General features: G+C 40.4%; 1 long non-coding RNA gene across 2 annotated transcripts; it reads right to left on the reverse strand.

Moving 5' to 3' along the window:
* Window positions 1-5,773: 5,773 nt before the first annotated feature.
* LOC121478940 lies at window positions 5,774-16,401 on the reverse strand. Of its 2 annotated transcripts, XR_005984623.1 has the most exons (4): window positions 16,215-16,401; window positions 15,897-16,056; window positions 15,196-15,266; window positions 5,774-6,383 (listed from the first exon to the last, which is right to left on the reverse strand). It is a non-coding gene; the product is annotated as an uncharacterized LOC121478940 (long non-coding RNA). The 2 variants fall into 2 exon arrangements; XR_005984622.1 differs by having other exon boundaries at window positions 15,897-16,401.
* Between the last annotated feature and the right edge of the window lie 403 nt (window positions 16,402-16,804).

Genomic DNA, 16,804 nt, shown 5'->3' on the forward strand with positions numbered 1-16,804 from the left:
GAGAGAGAGAGAAAAGGACCATGGGCAGGGGGGGAGGTGCAGAGAGAGAAGCAGGGTTGTGAGATTCAATCCCAGGACCCTGGGATCATGACCTGAGCCGAAGGCAGGAGCTTAACCAACTGAGCCACCCAGGCACCCTGATTCCAGTCATTTAATATACAGTCCATCTCAGGAAAAAATTATAGGTTCCAGACTGACTTTAAATGTCAATCCTATGACACATGGGGAAGATGTGTTGACCTAAGGGTTTCCACCAAATATCGTACTTATGTAAAGCTAAGCATAAGAACATACAATTCTTGGTTCACTTAGATGACTTGAGTAAATCCAAATTACTTGATATGATTGTTAACAATAAGGACAGTTTAGTAGGCATGTTTATATTTTATCCTGTCAAGGAAGGAAAAAAAAACCTACTTTGGAATATAGTTACTACAACCCAGAGGGTATTATGCTAAGTGAAATAAGTCAGAGAAAGACAGATACCGTATGATTTCACTCATATGTGGAATCTAAAAAACAAACAAATAAGCAAACAAACAGCAGAGTCAGACCTACAAATACAGGGAACAAACTGGTGCTTGCCTGAGAAGAGGGAGGTACAAGATGGATAAAATGGATAAATGGGAGGTACAGCCTTCCAGGTATGGAATGAAAAAGTCACAGGAATAAAAGGTACAGTCGAGGGAATGTAGTCAGTGATACTGAAATAGCGTTGCATGATGACAGATGGTAGCTATACTTTAAGTGAGTGTAGCATAACGTATGGAGTTGTTGAATCACTATGCTGTACACCTGAAACTAATGTAACATCATGTGTCACCATGAAAGAAAGAAAGAAAGAAAGAAAGAAAGAAAGAAAGAAAGAAAGAAAGAAAGAAAGAAAGAAAGAAAGAAAGAAAGAAAACAGTTACTACAGGTTATATCGCACGAATTGGAGCTCTGGAATGTTACGTGTTAGTACTATAAAGTAGCTGAAACTTAGAATAAAATCTAACTTAGAATAAAATCTAATTCAGAACACATTGGAAAGAAAATAGAAATAAGGAACCATGAACAATAAACACTAGATTTTAAATTAACTGGAAAAAAAGTAGTCAAGTCTCATTATTATGTTCTGTAAAGTTGTCACCAACACTGAGTTAGCATACACCGAACCATTTCTCCTAGAGGCAATACAGAGTTGGGATCCTATAGCCTCTGGTCACATTTCTGTCAACAGATCAAGACATAACCTTGTTTTCTGTGTTTCTCTTTAAAGACATCTTAAGGGCAGCCTGGGTGGCCCAGCGGTTTAGCACCGCCTTCGGCCTTGGGTGTGATCCTGGAGACCCAAGATCGAGTCCCACGTCGGGCTCCCTGCATGGAGCCTGCTTCTCCCTCTGCCTGTGTCTCTGCCTCTGTGTGTGTGTGTGTGTGTGTGTGTGTCTGTCATGAATAAATAAATAAAATCTTAAAAAAAAGACCTCTTTTTTTTTTTTTTGTTTTGTTTTTTTTATTTTTATTTTTTTTTAATTTTTTTTTTTATTTATTTATGATAGTCACAGAGAGAGAGAGAGAGAGGCAGAGACACAGGCAGAGGGAGAAGCAGGCTCCATGCACTGGGAGCCTGATGTGGGATTCGATCCCGGGTCTCCAGGATCGCGCCCTGGGCCAAAGGCAGGCGCCAAACCGCTGCGCCACCCAGGGATCCCTTTTAATTTTTTTTTTTTATTTATTTATGATAAGACCTCTTAATATATATTGTTAACTATTAACTATTGAACTCACAGCCAAAGCACTATAATTATGCCTAAATGAAGCTTCTCTAACACCTGTATTCTCTCTGTAGGCCATATGACGGCCTTCTTAGGCTTAGGAACACTGCAGAACATTTTAGTACACACTTATGAGCCGTTTTAAACACAAAATCACCAACACAGGTGAAAAGGGTGGCACCAAATAGTAAAAAGAACATCTGTTTACAATATAAGAGCTGAAACAGGAAGGCAGAAGAATGTCATCTTATTCGAGTTCAGGTGTCTGAACTCTGCACATCCGTCTCTGTCCCTGTCCCTGTCCCTCACTCTTTTAAGTCTTTATATAGATTTAACAACATGTTTATCAATCTATTTGCTCAGCACCACTTTTTGTACCTCAGTTAATTTCTGTCTTTCGAGGTCAGTTTTCCTTCTGGTGGCTTTAAGGCTTTCTATGCAGATTCTATGTTCTGATCTTCCTAGGAGTGGCCTTGCTTTTGATTTATTCTTTTTTTTCTCCTTTGCTCATTTGTTTTGTTTCTTAAAGTCCACATGGAAGTGAAATCTCATGGTATTTGTCTTTCTCTGACTTATTTTCTCTAGCTTCATCCATGGTGCTGCAAATGGAAACATCTTATTCTTTTTTATGGCTGAGTAATATTCCATTGTGTATATCCCACATCTTCTTTACTCATTCATCAATTCATGGACCTTTGGGCTGCTTCCATAGCTTGGCTATTGTAAATAATGCTGCTATAAACATTGGGATTCACATATCCCTTTGATTTAGTGTTTTTGTATTCTTTGGGTAAATACCCAGTAGTGCAATTGCTGGATGGTAAGGGTAAGGCAGTTGTATTTTTAACTTTTTGAGGGACCGCCATACTCTTTTCTACAGTGGCTGTACCAGTTTACATTCCCACCAATAGTGCAAGAGGGTTCCTTTTCTCCACACCCTCACCAGCACCTGTTTGTTGTTCCTTGTATTGTTGATTTTAGTTTTTATTCATTCGGTTGGGGACGTCCTGCTGTGACCTCTCAGACTGAGGATCTGGGTCTTCCAATTCTGGAAAATGGTCTGCTGTGTACACATTACCTGTTCTCATTCTTAGGGACCTCTTATTATATATTTGACTTAAAAAATTATTTTGACACAGTTTCAGACTTACAAAAAAGTGGCAAGGTAGCACAAAGAACTGGTACATGGAATTCCACCCTGATTTACCAAACATTAATATTTTACCACATTTAGTTAATCTTTTTCTATTTACCTATTTACCTGTACGTCTTCCTAACCCAATTGAAAGTAAGTTGCAGGCATGATGCTCATTTGGTTCTAAATACCTGTGTCAGAATTTTCCAAAAATCCCTTATTCTCTTACATAATCATCATGCACAATACTATTAGCTAATCTAGAGATCTTATTCAGATTTCACCAATTGTCACAATAGTGTCCCTTACAGAAAAAGAAAATCCCGGATCATGTGTTGCAATCAGTTGTCAAGTTTTTGTTTTGTTTTAAAGATTTTATCTATCTATCTATCTATCTATCTATCTATCTATTTATTTAAAACACACAGAGAGAGGCAGAGACATAGGTAGAGGGAGAAGCAGGCTCCCTGCAGGATCTCGATGGGGGTGACTTGATCCCAGGACTCCAGGATTATGCCCTGAGCCAAACACAGATGCTCAACCACTGAGCCACTCAGGTGTCCGGTTGTCATGTTTTTATAGTCTCCTTTTATTTGGAACCATTGTTCAATCTTTCTTTGTCTTTAGTGACATCAACTTTTTTTTAAAAAGATTGTATTTACTTGAGAGAGAGTGTGAGCGAGCAAGAGAGAAGGAGCAGAGGGAGGGGCAGAGGGAAAGGTAGAAGCGGACTCCCTGCTGAGCAGGGAGCCCCACGTGGGGCCCATCCTGGGACTCTGGGATCATGACCTGAATGGAAGGCAGATGGCCAACCAACTGAGCCACCCAGGAGCCCCGTGACATTGACACTTTTGAAGAGTATAGGCCAGTTATTTTTATGGAATGTCTTTTATTTTGAGTTCTCTGATGCTTCCCCATGATTAGATTCAGGTTATGTACTTTGGGTCAGAGTAGCATTGAAGTAATGTTGTGCTCTTCTCAGCAGGGCTGGGACTAGAGTAAGCCAAGGGGTAGGTTCTCAGTATACAGAATTAGGAGATATTTCTTCTCAGCTCCCTGCAAGTACAGGATTAGCCCTAGGTGCCTAGCTTGCCTCTCTCTACTCCCAGCCCTGTTTCTCAATGCATTGCCTTAGGAGAGACATGGTATTGTTGGTCCCACCTGATGCCCGATGGATGCAATATTAAGGTGATGTCAGCCTGATTTCCTCATTGTGCAGTTACTTTATTTTTTTTTGTAATCAAGAAGTGTCCTGTGGTGTGATACTCTGAGGTTATGTAAATATCTTACCACTTCTCAAACTTTTGTCCAATAATTTTTATTTTTTATTTTTAAAAATATTTTATTTATTTGAGAGAGAGAGAGAGAACACAAACCAGGGGTAGAGGCAGAGAGAGAAGTAAGCTCTCCACTGAGCAGGGAGCCCGATGTGGGACTTGATCCCAGGACCATGAGATCATATCCTGAGCCAAAGGCAGGTGCCACCCGGCCCATTGTCCAATAATTTTAGCATCGATTGATGACTCTTGCCTTAATTATTAAGGTGGTTGCCAATTTTTTCCCCCATCATTCTATGTTTATTAGTTGCCTTTCCATGGTAAGGAAAATGATCCCTTCTTCCCGTTTGTTTATATAAAAGTAGACTTGTGGATCCTTATTATAACCAGATTCTTATTATAATTATTTGGAGGATTGAATCATCCCAGACTTGGCCAGTGGGAGCCTCTTCAAGCTAGCCCATCTGTCCTTCCCATGGGGCTCTATTATTATGCATGAATTTCTTCCTTACTTTCCTGACACAACAATATGTTCCAGAACCATCTTAGATCTACTGTACCCCCAGTTCTCAAATTAGCCATTTCTCCAAGATGCTCTGGTTCCTTTAAGTGGAGAGTAACACTTAAAAACCAAAATTGAGGACACCTGGGTGGCTCAGTGGTTGAGTGTCTGCCTTTGGCTCAGGTGATCCCGGAGTCCCAGATGGGGTCCTGCATGGAGTTCCCCACAGGGAACCTGCTTCTCCCTCTGCCTGTGTCTCTGCCTCTGTGTCTCTCATTAATAAATAAATAAAATCTTTACCAATTAAAAAAAAAAGAATTAAAAAAATACAACCAAAAAAAAATTTTTTTTAAATTAAAAAATAGAAAAATACAACCAAAATCTCGGGGCACCTGAGTGGCTCAGTCAGGTGTCTGCCTTCAGTTCTGGTCATGATCCCAGAGTCCTGGGATCCAGCCCTGCCACAGGCTCCCTGCTTGACAGGAAGTCTGCTTCTCTATCTCTCCCTGTGTGTGTACTTGCACACTCTCTCTCTCTAGTTCTCACTCTCTCTCGAATAAATAAATAAAATCTTAAAACAAAATAAAATAAAACCAAAGATCTGGGATGTCTCAGTGGCTCAGTTGGTTAAGCATCCAACTCTTGATTTAGGGCTCAGCTCGGATCTCAGGGTTTGAGATCGAGCCCTGAGTCAGACTCCACCCTGGGCGTGGAGCCTGCTTAAGATTCTCTCTCCCTCTCCCTCTGCCCTGTCCCTCCACCTCTCCCTCTCTAAAAACAAACAAACTCCAAATTCTGTGTGCTAGATTAGCTAATTGCTACTGGAGTATCACTGCTTCTAGGTCCAAACTTAGTTGGTAAAGCAGCAACAGGGTTTGAGAGGATTAACTCTCAATTTTGAAAGAAGTTCTACTGTGGGTAGTAGAATGTCCTCAAATGGCACCACAGAGAAATTGCAAATTTAAGAATTGCCACAGCCCCCCAACCTTCAGCACCCCCCACCTTGGCCAGTGAGCAGCCATCAACATGGAGACAAGATCTTTCATCAGCAAAAAGATGATGACTCACTGAAAGCTCAGATAATGATTAGCATTTTTCAGCAATAAAGTATTTTTTAATTAAGGTCTGTACATTGTCTTAGACGTAATATTATTGCACACCTAACCGACTACAGGATAGCGTAAGCATAATTTGCATGTGCACAGGAAAAACAGAACACTTATTTGGCTTGCTTTACCGTGATGTTCATTTTATTGCGGTGATCTGGAACCAAACTTGTAATATCTCCAAGGAGTGGCTGTGTTTTCAACATACTTGCCTCAAGTGTCTTTCCGAGTTCTCTATTACCTCTACATCCTGGAGCTCAAATGCTCCCACTTACCATGTAGACTCTCTCACACTTCCACCGGTACATTGTCTTCTGTGATTTGTTAGCCCTTTAATTGTGCATTGATATTTGGTGAGGTTCTCTTCAGTGGAAAGTCTTTCTGTTGTGGGTTAGGGAAGCACTCCTACAAAGCAGTTGCAAGTTTGCCCCTGCCAGGGCCTAAAATATTTCATCAGCTGCAGATAAGCTGCTGTGCTAATTTCTCCAGTTGGAGTTCCCACCACGTATGCGCTTGCTGGTGGGTGGCACACTGTCAAGGTGTCCCTTAGCAGCAGTGACTACAACAGGCCAAGGTCAGCTTGCCACACTTCCATATATTCAGCCCCTGTGAAGAAAGAGCCACATAGATTCAGGCACAACAAGCAGCATGAGCTTCATGGACACACTGGTTCTTCCTCCCCGTGAGGCCCAATGCTGTGCACTCAGTGAGTCTGTGTCACAACTGAGAGGCTCCGAGCTTGGGAACACCCCCAGTGCTTTGAAGGGGCTGCTGGCAGACATGCCCAACCTTTGTTCCCGAGGACAACATTATCTTTAAATCATCATTAGGAAATGAATCTGCCCTCTGATGCAAAGGGAGATAGGATCTCTAGTTCCCAGGGCGATCTGCTGTGCAGGCATTCCTAAAATGTGCAAGGTAGGATAAAAGTCGTCACAAGACATGTAGAAATGACATGAACAATTATCTCCCAACACAAAGGTCTCAGTAGCCTATAGGTGACTTTCTCTACTCATAGCAGCAATTCACCACTCTAACCTTTAGTCAGCTGAGAATTGCTTCTCTTGGTGTCAAGCGTGACCGTATACAAAATAATTTTTGGTTGCTGTTGGTAAGTATTAGCCAGAATTTCTATTGATGTGACTGGGAGTGGAAGTAGACAGAGCTTCTCCATCCACTCAGTGCTTCTTACTTACCAATATCAGTTATTAAGTGTCTATTCCCTGGCTGAAGCTGTCCCCAGTATAAATAGCAACCGAACTTGCCACTATTTGCCAATGTCTACTTAATATTTCCAGTGTTGGACTCCTGCCTCAAGGGTCTAACCTGACTCTGATATAGCAGAAAACATACCACGAATAAAAAACCATAGGACAAATCCAGACGGAAAGATACTCCGCTTAACAACTGGCCTGGACCTCAAAAATATTAATGTTGTGAGAGATAGGAAAAGAAAAAAAGCTGAGGATTTCATTTAGATGAAGGTAGATTAAAGAGAAAATTAAAATTTTTGAAATTAAATTCAATGCATAATCCTAATTGGATCTCAGATTGGGGAGGGAAAAAAGTTCGGGAAATTTGAGTATGTATGACCTATGTATTAGTTGTACAATCGTATTCAGGTTAAAATTCCTTATTGTGGTAATTTGTGTTTTTGTGGGAGAATGTCCTTGATCCCAGGAGAAACATGTTTAAGAATTTTGAGGTAAAGCATCAGAAAGGGAGAAATAATAAAGGTGGCAAAAATGTCAACAGCTGGTAATCCTGGATGATGAGTGTGTGGATGTTTATTATACAAGCCTTGCAACTTTCCTGTGGGTTAGAAAGTTTTTAAAATGAGGAGTTGGGGGGAAAGGCTCAACGCAGTAGTCCTTTCATCGTGAGGCCCCTCCTGATAGATTTGAACACTCTCTTTGCTGTATGTCACAAGGCCTTATAGAAGCTTCTATCGAGGCACGTATTCAGTTAATCTTATGCACCTACTCCTTTCCCTGGGTAGAGACCCTCCTGAGTGCAGGGACTCGGGTTATTTCATCTCTGCATTATGAGCACCAACTATATAGCAGGGTGAATTAAATGCTTGTTGAATAGACTGAAGAAGGAGCAACAATCTCTGAATTTAGCCAAACACTTCTGGAAACCATTCCCATTTTCAGACCTAGACAGCAAGCTCACAGAGTTGACTTCCTACCGTGAGGGGCTGTTGGGACTGACATTTTTATAACACCAGCACTTTGGCTCCTCAAACAACCTAAATGTGTCACTGTGAGCTTCCTCTCCCAGACTGAGTACCAAAATGCTAAATGAAACAAGGGTTCATTCTGATTCCTGAGATCAAAATCTTCAGGATGAGAGGAGCACATTTATTCTGGCCCTGCTTCTTATCTCTAAAGCAGTTCTGCAGATAAATTTTCCTTAAAACCAAAGAACCTCTTTTTAAAAAAGAGCTTTCAGTATAAAGCCTAGTCACACTCACTTTCTTAGATTAAATAAATGTTATCCTTGTTCTGTGTTTTCTATCTACTTATTGAGCACTTGAAAAAGTTGAGTTGGCTGCTTTGGCCTCTTTTTCCATTTAGAGAAACTGTGGTTCCCAATTGGGTTGAATTCAACTGGTACTTACTAAGAGTTAGTTTTTGTTTGTTCCCGGACTCATGAGTGTTTACAATTTGGTGTATATATGAAAGGTAAAATCCCTCAGCTGCTCATGTTGGCTATGACTTTCCTAGTTATGATACAGTTTGCCTAATGTAGGGCAAAAAAACTGCCTAGAACTATATCGGCCAAAGGCCTCTTCTTAAATTTTTAGTAGTATTAAACTTTAGTTTTCTTACAATAGTTTAACAAACTTTTGCCCACAATTAAAATATTGTTTTGGAGGGTTAATGATACTTATCACTTTTCCATCGTGTTTAACATCTCTGGTTACAAGAACAGGGTTTTGTTTTTGCTTTGTTTTGTTTTTAAGAACAGGGTTTTGCCACCTTTTGTGACAACAGGATTTGAAGACTTGAATTTCAGCTTCATTTAATGCCTCCTCATCAGGATATCCAGTTCTTCTCTGAAACCTAGAATAGAGTCATCTGAAAAGTTGGTCCTTTTATGTAAACGATGCATGCATTTTGTTTCACCATGTTTTTAAAAACATCACCGTGAGGGGCACCTGGGTGGCTCAGTGATTTAAGTGTCTGACTCTTGATTTCAGCTCAGGTTTAAGTGTCTGACTCTTGATTTCAGCTCAGGTCATGATCTTGGTGGTGAGGGTGGGGTGGGATCAGGCCCCTTATAGGGCTCTGTGCTCAGTGGGGAATCTACTTGGGATTCTTTCTCTCTCTCTCCCTCTGTCCCTCCCTCCTCCTGCAATACTCTCTCTCTAAAAATAAATAAATATTCAAAGATGTCACCCGTGGGAATAAACAAACCTTAATCTCCTTTTAAAAAAAAACCACAAAGGGCACTCGGGTATCTCTGTAGGTTAAGCAACCAATTCTTGGCTTTGGTCAGGTCATGATCTCACGGTCATGGGATCAAGCCCCATATCTGTCTGTGCGCTCAGTGGGGAGTCTGCTAGAGATTCTCTCTCCCTCCCTCTCTCTCTGCCCTTCCCTCCACTTATGCTCTTTCCCTATCTCTCTCTCTCTCTCCTTCTCTAAAGTAAATAAACAAATCTTTAAAACAATAAATTAAAATCACAAATACTGAAAATAAGAGGAAATTAATTGGAAAAAGAAGGTTGCTTTCTGGAATTAAAATAGACTTCATGCAAAAAACCACACAATCCATTTTAAGAATAGGCAAAGGACTTGAGTAGACATCTTTCAAAAAGGAGATATATAAAGCAGATGAAGAATCATAAAGCTCAGCATCATTAAGTCATGAGGGAAATGCAAATCAAAACAACATGGGTGGTCATAATTTTTTAAAAATGGAAAATCCCAAGTGTCGGTGAAGATATAGAGAAGTTGGAAACTTCATCCATTGGTGGGAGAAATGCAAGATGGGGCAGCCACTTTACAAAACAGTTTGGCAATTCCTCTGTAAGTTAAATATCAGCCAGCAGTTGCCCTCCTAACTACATAATCTAAAGAAGTGAAAACAAGTTTGCAAAAAAAACCCTTGTACATGAATGTTCGTGGCAGCACTCCTAGTAACAGCCAAAAGGTGGAAACAGTGCAAATGTCCAATAAATGGTTGAATGAATAACAAAATGTGGCATATCCATACAATGGAGTAATATTCAGTTATAACAAGGAATGAAGAAGTATTGATACATGTTACAACATAGATGAAACTTGACCACTTTGCCAAGTGAGAGGAGTCTGATCCACAGAACTGCTGTAATGTGACATTTCCCAAGTACTGTCTTGAGCCAGTTTTGAAGTCATGGTTATAATTTTCATTTCCCTTGCCCCTTTGTGGGTAGTTTGCTAAGAAGATTCCACCCTAACTACTTCCCTTGTGGGCTCTAACACTCCCGGGTTTTGACACATGCATTTCCAATGGCTAAACGTGCCCAGATACCTAACACCCAGGGGTGGCCTCTTTTTGCTTGGAGCCACAGAATTATTCAAAATATTCCATTTTCTTTCCATATTTTGGCTGTTGTTAGTAATGCTGCTGTGAACATTAGGGTTCATGTGCCCTTTTGAATCAGTACGTTTGTATCCTTTGGGTAAATCCCTAGTAGTGCAATTGCTGGGTCACAGGATAGCTCTATTTTTAGCTTTTTGAGGAACCTCCATATGGTTCTTCAGAATAACTGTACCAATTTGCATTCCCACCCACTGTGTAAGAGAGTTCTTTCTCTACATCCTCACCAACATGTATTGTTTCCTGTGTTGTACATTTTAGCCATTTTGACAGGTGTGACATGATATCTACCATGGTTTTGATTTACATTTCCCTGGTGATGAGGGACTTTGAGCATCTTTTCATGTATCTGTTAGCCATCTGGATGTCTTTGGAAAAGTTTTTATTCATGTCTTCTGCCCATTTCTTTATGGATTATTTGGGGGTTTTTTTGGTGCTGAGTTTGATAAGTTCTTAATAGATTTTGGATACTAGCCCTTTATCTGATATGTCATTTGCAAATGTTTTCTCCCATTCCATTGGTTGCCTTCTAGTTTTATTGATTGTTTTCTTCACTGTGCAGAAGCTTTTTATCTTGATAGAGTCCTAATAATTCATTTTTGCTTTTGTTCCTTTTGCCTCCAGAAATGTGTCTAGTAAGAAGTTGCTACAGCTGATGTCAAAGAGGTTGCTGCATCGACTGATAAATGGATAAAGAAGATATAGTATGTATAGTCAATGGACTATTACTCAGCCATCAAAAAGAATGAAACTTTGCCATTTGCAACAATGTGGATGGAGCTAGAGTGTATTATGCTAAGCAAAACAAGTCAGAGAAAGATAAATACCATGTGACCTCACTCATATGTGGAATTTAAGAAACAAAACAGATGAACATAGGGAATGGGGGAAAAAAGAGACTGGGAGGCAAACCATAAGAGACTCTTGGCTATAGAGAACAAACTGAAGGCTGATGGAGGGAGGTGAGTGAGGAATGGGCTAGATGGGTGATGGGTATTAAGTAGGGCACTTGTTTTGATGAGCACTGGGTGTTGTATTAAGTGGTGAACCACTAAATTCTACTTCTGAAAATATTACACTCTATGTTAGCAAACTACAAGGTAAATAAAAATTGATACCAAAAAATACTCAATTCTCTGGAAGCCCACAAAACCTTACTAACCCCACCCTGCTTGTCACACATAAACTGCCTCCTAGAGTTCCAACTTGTTCCCTTGTCCCCTGTGTGGCCCGGTGAGGCAGTATTGCTCATTTGGAGCTGTAAATAACAAACATTCTGTCTTTCATCTATCCAGAGTGTTCTTATGTCCTGTCATCCAAGGAATCTATAATTATACCTAATATCATATAGTTGTAATTGACCACATATTGCATTATTCTACTTACATGAAATACCCAGAATAAGAAAATCCACAGAAACAAAAATCAGACTTGTGGTTGCCAAGGGCTAGTAGGAAGGAGAATGAGAAGTGACAAGTTGGGGGTTTCCATTTGGGGTAGTGAGGAAGTTCTGCAACTAGCTAGTGGTGATGAGCACACAACATCATGAATGTACTTAGTACCACTGTATTGTACGCTTTAACACTGCTAACAAGGTAAATTTTGTTATGTGAACTTTACCACAGTAAAACACCACCACAACCACCACCAGCAATAACAAAACCACAGGAAATAAATAAATAAATAAATAAATAAATAAATAAATAAATAAATAAAATAAAGACAGGGTCTAAAAAAGAGAGAGGAGGCTGTATGTACATGTTTTAAAGTATCCTGATTTTCTGTGAGTTTTGTCAACTTCTCTAAGTGTGGGTAACCTATTTTTTTATGTAAAAATAGACTGCCTTCGGTTGTATTAAATGCATTTGTCAAAAATAAATAATACCTGACATACTAACAGAATGGCTACAATAAAGACTACCAGGATAAATGGTGGGCCTGTGGACAGACTGAAAAGCTCATATGTTGGTGGTGGAGAGTGTAGGATGGTACAACCACTTTGAAAATAGTCCAACGGTTGCTTATGAAACTAAACATATGCATATCCTATGACCCACAAATTCCATTCTTAGGTATTTAGCCAAGATAAATGAAAACAAATGTCTACAGAAAGACTTGTATAAGGACATCCAGAGCAGGATTATTCATAAGAGCCCCAAACTGGAAATAGCCCAGCTGTTCATCAGTTGGAGGATAAATCACATGCTATGTTCTTTACACAACAGACCACTATTCAGAAATAAAGAGAAACATACCATTGATGCACACAACATGAATGAATTCTGAAACATTATATTGAGTAAAAGAAACCTTGCATAAAGTAGGCATCACTGTATTTTCCCATGGACGTAAAGCACTAGAAATGGTAAAATTAATTTTTTTGTGAACACATTTCAAAACAATGGTTGCCTTTTAGTGTTTGTAGTTGAGATTTATTGGGAGAGGGTATGAGAGAATTTTCTGATTGTGATGTTTGTGTTCTGTGTCTTGTAATGATTTAGTTTGTACACGTGCAGATATTTGCTGGAACTTAAGGAATTGAACACAAGATTTGTACATTTCATTTTATGTAAATTTTACCTCTAAAGAAACAAAAAGAACCACTAAAATATTGAATTAATGGAGCACCTGGGCGGCTCAGTCGGTTAAGTATCTGATTTTTTTTTTCAAAGATTTTATTTATTTATTCATGAGAGACACAAAGAGAGAGAGGCAGAGACACAGGCAGAGGGAGAAGCAGGCTCCTCTCAGGGAGCCTGACGTGGGACTTGATCCCAGACCCCAGGATCATTCCCTGAGCCAAAGGCAGACGCTCCACCGCTGAGCCACCCAGGGATCCCCAGTGTCCCTGGCATCTGATTCTTGATTTTGGCTCAGGTTTTGATCTTAGGGTCATGGGATCAAACTCCACATCAGCTCCATGCTCAATGTGGAGTCTGCTTAAAAGCTAAAAATTCTCTCTTTCCTTCTACGTCTGCTCCTTCCCCCCACTCTCCATATATATAATATAATTAATAGTATAGTATATATAATAATTATGTTCCTCTCCTTCTGCCCCTTCCCTGTCTAAAAATATATAATATAGTTAATAGTATATAATATATAAATGATAATGTCATATATTATTATATAATATATATGATAAATGACATGCATGCTGAATGCTGAAATGTTTCAGGGCAAGTATACCGATGTCTGCAACTTACTTCAAAAAGCAAATAAAAGTAAGAAGGATTTTTGAGTGGAGAGATGGCTAGATGGCTAGATATTTCATAGAGTAGGAATAGGAAAATATCAAGGGTAGAATTTAGGTGGTGTGTTTATGGATATTAACGGAAGTAATTTTTCCCCCTTTTATGTATGGGAAATTTCTACATTAAAATATAGGGGAGGGGGATCCCTGGGTGGCTCAGCGGTTTAGCACCTGCCTTCGGCCTAGGGCGTGATCCTGGAGTCCTGGGAGCGAGTCCCACATTAGGCTCCCGGCATGGAGCCTGCTTCTCCCTCTGCCTGTGTCTCTGCCTCTCTCTCTCTCTCTCTCTCTGTGTGTCTCTCATGAATAAATGAATAAAATCTTTAATATACATATATATGGGAAAATAAATAACAAACAATAAAGTATACATCATCAAACCTATCCTTTGTATTGTTTGGGGTCTTAAAACTTTGCAAGGAAACTGGACAGATATTATTTAAAACAGGCCAACTGCCTCAAATTTAGGAAACTTTTTCTTTGTCTAAAAATCTCCATGTGCACCAGCACCAGCAACAAAGCTTCTTTGTCCATCCTGACTGTGCTCATTTTTGACAGCTGGGCCAAACGTTGGGCGCCAAAGGCTTACAAGCTTCTTAGTATCAATTACCAAGCTCTAATAGCCAATTACAGTGTGAGCAGATGAAACCCTGTAATTTGGGAGAATGAATTCTTTATTGCCTGAGAGCAACCACTCCGCAATGTCAGTCTCAATTGCCCTTCCCCGCTAATATCCAACTGTGGTTTTCTTGGTTTGTGTTTTTCCTTCCTCCTACCCTTTCACCCACTGCTGTCCGTATCTTTCTTGAGAAAAGAGCACAGAGTGCTGAACAGCTGCTTACTCACTGTGCAAGAGTATTGTACAATAGCAGGTAATTTGTGGCGTATAAATAAGGAAAGATTTTTGGAATGGAAGTGAGGAGATCTGACCTCTCGACCTGTCTCTGTTGCTACATAGGCGCTTGACCTTGGGCAAGTCACTTAACTCCCCTGAGCCTCATGTAATGAATCCTTACAATGGAGGAAGCAGGCTGAGAGGTTCTTCAAGGTAAATTCCAGCCCTCAACCTCTGGTGCCAAATTTTTAAAGTACGAATCCCTATTTGAGTCCTGATTTGATTATCATACACCATTTCTCAATATTGTGACATTTCTTGAATTAGCCTTGACATTTTATTGGTTTTTATTCTGATCAAAGTCAAACATGCATGTAGTTTATAGAGTCAAATACTCAACGTGGCTTATTATGAAACAGCAGCAGCTCATCCATCCCCATGTTTGTCCCTCCTCAGAAGCACTTTTTTTTTTTTTTTTAGAGATTTTATTTATTTATTCTTGAGAGACACAAAAAGAGAGAGAGGCAGAGACACAGGCAGAGGGAGAAGCAGGCCCCATGCAGGAGCCCCGACGTGGGACTTGATCCCGGGTCTCCAGGATCACACCCTGGGCTGAAGGCGGCACTAAACCACTGAGCCACCAAGGCTGCCCCAGAAGCACTTTCTCAAAAAAAAAATTTTTTGAACCTGCACAAAAGCTGAAAGCAATACTTAGATATTTATACCTGAATCATCCTCACCTGAAGGGCTACTGTTGACTTCTTACCACACTGCCTCCATCTTTTCCTAGACTTCCTCCATGCCAGACCATCTGAAAGTGGGGGGTAGAGATAGGACACTTTATTCCTAAATACTTCCATGTACATCTTCCCAGATTAAAAACATCTCCTAAATAACTACATCGTTGCTAAACCCGAGAAAACACTGACACTAATTCAATGTCACCCATACTCACAGAGGCCTCTTGTTCCACAAAATGTCTCATCAATCTTTTTTTCCTAACCTAGATCTAGTCAAGGTTCACACATTAGTTTTGAGTATTAGGTTTCTTAAATCTCCCCCAGTATCCCCTGCCCCCAACCTCCCTTGGAAGAGATGAGGCCAGTTGTCTGGACCGGATCCGTTCCATTAACCCAGATTTGTTTGACTGTTTCTGTGTATTGAAGTCAGGAGAGGCATTTTTGGCAAGAATACCAAATGGGAGATGTTATGTCCTTCCCCTTGCATCACAGCAAGAAACATAGAATTATCAACCCCCTCCTGCTCTTGGCAACTAGGGCTTCTCCCACAGTGCGAAAGAATTCCTTTTGTATGAAACCCTTCGTAAGCCAAAATAAAGTGAAGAGGCAGCTACCATTAACTACATGGCAGAAAGTTTGTGCATTCCCAGCACCCCCCCCACCACCACCACCAAATAACCTTTCTTAGGCTTTTCTGATACCTTAGGACACACCTTGCTGATGGATGCACAAAATAAATGGAGCAAAGCACAAACGCTCACAGACACAGGTCAAAGCTGCGGCGGCTTGATGCTGAGATGCTGAGTGTAGGTCCCAGGGAAGGAGGGGGGTGGGCCCTCTTGCTGCTCCCCGGGGGGCTGCCTGCAACACAAGCACTGAATGCGAGTTTTAGCTTTTAGCCTTTCTTCATAAAAGGGAACAACCTCTTTGGATTTCTTTTAGTGAGCAAAAGCAGGTACTAACTAGTTCTTTCGTGAAAGCAAAGTGGCAAAATGTGAACTTTCAAAAAGCAAGGATACCTGTATTGCCAAGCTTGACCATTGCCGATAGTGACCACCGAACTCCACACTGTGATGGTACCCTCGCCCCTTTGTACTTCATAAGTCATCGTGGAGTGATACTTTGAGCTTCATTTATAGATTTTGAATCTCTGCATTGTTCTTGAGGTAGAGGTTTCACTAGTCAAATGTACCATTTTCCACCTACGGACCATGAGACCGTAGGGTGTTAGGACTGACAAGAAAGTGAGAGATCTTCTTCAATTGCTTTGTTGTTTTATTGCATTTTATTTTAGGCAGTCACATTAAATCATCTCTTTGTATTTTCTTTCCGTGAGTAACATACCTTTCCCCCCCCCCCCCCCAGCTTTGGGCATGATCTATTGACTTTCACCATGGAAGAGTACACACACATTTCCATCCACCACCACCACCATCACCACCACCACACATGTGCATCCTTTCCATCTTCCTCATACAGTTGTAACATGATTTTGTTGGGATTACTATTTCATGTTTCCATTATTATAAACATTAAAAAAAATCCACAGTTGACCCAATGTGTCGATACTATGCTTTATATCTTCTGTTTACCTGTCCAAATTCACTCT

The sequence above is a fragment of the Vulpes lagopus genome, chromosome 19 (genome assembly GCF_018345385.1).
Source record: "Vulpes lagopus strain Blue_001 chromosome 19, ASM1834538v1, whole genome shotgun sequence".
Taxonomy (NCBI): Eukaryota; Metazoa; Chordata; class Mammalia; order Carnivora; family Canidae; genus Vulpes; species Vulpes lagopus.